Below are 2,943 nucleotides of genomic sequence, written 5' to 3' on the forward strand. Positions count from 1 at the left end.
ATATGCTTCAAGTCTTAATTCTTCTAATTCGTTTAATTGACTTAACCGTAGACGTCCAGCTTCATGTAAATCAAGATTACATGTCTTCAAAGCCCAAAATACTTTGTGTTCAATTTCTTCTGAAAGATGACATGCTTTTTCGTAAACGAGTCTAAAAGGTGTGGTTCCAATTGGAGTTTTGTAGGTTGTTCTAAAAGCCCAGAGTGCATCCTCTAATTTCATGGATCATTTCTTCGGATTTGATCCTACGGTTTTCTCTAGAATACGTTTCAAAGCTCGGTTGGTATTTTCAACTTGTCCACTTGTCTGTGGATGATAAGCGGTTGAGATTTTATGAGTTACTCCATATCTTTTGAGAACTTTCTCAAGTTGATTATTACAGAAATGAGTACCCCGATCACTTATTAAAGCTTTCGGTGTTCCGAACCTTGCAAAAAGACGTTTTAAGAAGTTGACTACAACTCGTGCATCGTTAGTTGGGAGAGCTTGTGCTTCCGCCCATTTAGATACATAATCAATGGCAACGAGAATGTAGGGATTATTATGAGATTTTGGAAATGGACCCATAAAGTCAATACCCCAAATGTCAAATACTTCACATACTTGAATGACATTTTGTGGCATTTCATCACGTTGAATTATTTTTCCGGCCCTTTGACAAGCATCACAGGATTTGCAAAGAAGGTGTGCGTCTTTGAAAATTGTAGGCCAATAGAATCCAGCGTCGTAAACTTTTCTTGCTGTGAGTTGAGGCCCATAATGCCCTCCTGTTGGTCCTGTGTGACAATGGTTTAAGATTTGACTGGCTTCATCTCCGAATACACATCGGCGTATTATTCCATCGGGACAACTTTTAAAACAATATGTGGATCTTTCCAGAAATAGTGTTTTATATCATTAAAGAATTTCTTTCGTTTTTGGTACGACAACCCTTTTTCAAGGAATCCACATACTAAGTAGTTTGCATAGTCTGCAAACTATGGAATTTCACTATAGTCTATCTTCAATAGATATTCATCTGGAAAGTTATCTTGTATGGCCGATTCATTTAGAACTTCTAATTCGGGATTTTCAAGACGAGAAAGATGATCAGCGGCGAGATTTTCTGCTCCCTTTTTGTCTCGGATTTCAATATCGAAATCTTGTAAGAGTAAGATCCAACGGATTAATCGTGGTTTGGCATCTTGTTTCGAAAATAGGTATCTAAGAGCAGAATGGTCAGTATAGACCACCGTTTTAGCTAGAACGAGATATAACGAAATTTGTCAAAAGCAAAGACAATGGAAAGGAGTTCTTTTTCAGTAGTTGTATAATTTGTTTATGCTCCTTGTAACGTCTTACTAGCATAATAAATAGGCTGAAATCGTTTTTCAATCTTTTGTCCTAAAACGGCTCCCATTGTAAAATCACTTGCATCGCACATTAGTTCAAACGGTAGATTCCAATTTAGAGTTATCATGATCGGTGCATTAGTGAGTTTTTCTTTAAGAATATTAAAAGATTTGATACATTCATCTGAAAAGATAAATGGAGCATCTTTTTCTAGGAGTTTATTCATAGGAGTGGCAATTTTAGAAAAATCTTTTATGAAACGTCGGTAAAAACCGGCATGCCCTAGAAAACTCCTAACTCCTCTAACATTGGTGGGATGTGAAAGTTTAGCAATTATATCTGCTTTAGCTCTATCCACTTCAATTCCTTCTTTTGAAATTTTATGGCCAAGAACGATGCCTTCTTTAACCATGAAATGGCATTTCTCCCAATTAAGAACTAGATTTAATTATTCGCATCTAATAAACATTCGTTCAAGATTAACTAGACATGATTCAAATGTATCACCGAAGACTGAAAAGGTTGCAGGGGCGTTGCAAAGTCCAAATGGCATGCGTTTGTAAGCAAAAGTACCATAAGGGCATGTGAACGTGGTTTTCTCTTGGTCCTCGGGTGCTATTGGAATTTGAAAATATCCGGAAAAATCGTCAAGAAAACAATAGTAACTATTTATGGCTAATCTTTCCAACATTTGATCAATGAAAGGTAAGGGAAAGTGATCTTTTCTGGTGGCGTCATTTAATTTTCTATAATCAATACAAACACGCCATCCTGTTACAGTCCTAGTAGGAATAAGCTCATTTTTCTCATTTGTGATGACAGTCATGCCACCCTTCTTAGGTACGCATTGAACTGGGCTTACCCATGGACTATCAGAGATTGGATAAATTAAACCTGCATCTAGCAGTTTAATAATTTCTTTCTTAACAACATCTTGCATATTAGGATTTAGTCTTCGTTGACGTTGCACATACGTTTTATGACCTTCTTCCATAAGGATTTTATGAGTGCAATACGAAGGACTTATGCCTTTAATGTCATGAATCTTCCATGCAATAGCTGGTTTATGAGCTGTTAACACAGAAATGAGTTGAGATTTTCATTTTCGGTAAGAGAAGACGATATTATTACAGGTAATTCAGATTCACCATGTAAATAAGCGTATTCCAAATGGTTTGGAAGTGGCTTTAACTCTAATGTCAGTGGTTCTTCTATCGATGATTTGTATTGATATCTGTCTTCTTCTTTTAGCAATTGAATTTCTTCTATTATTGGTTCATATTCATTAGCCATAAGTGTAGCTAACATTTCAGTTTCATCAATTTGTTCAGTTTCTTCTCCTAAAGAACATTCTCCTGTTTCTTGTAATTCTGGAAATTCGTCTAACAATTCTGCATGTGAATCTATAGTTTGAATATAAAAACATGTATCATCTGCAGATTGCGGTTGTTGCATGGCTCTATCAACTGAAAAGGTAACACTCTCGTCCTCTATACTTAAGGTCAGTTTCTTACCAAACACGTCTATTATTGCTTTAGCCGTGTTTAAGAATGGTCTTCCTAATATGAGAGGAACTCGAGAATCTTCTTCCATGTCCAGAATAACAAAATC

This window comes from Rutidosis leptorrhynchoides, chromosome 9, assembly GCF_046630445.1.
Source record: "Rutidosis leptorrhynchoides isolate AG116_Rl617_1_P2 chromosome 9, CSIRO_AGI_Rlap_v1, whole genome shotgun sequence".
Taxonomy (NCBI): Eukaryota; Viridiplantae; Streptophyta; class Magnoliopsida; order Asterales; family Asteraceae; genus Rutidosis; species Rutidosis leptorrhynchoides.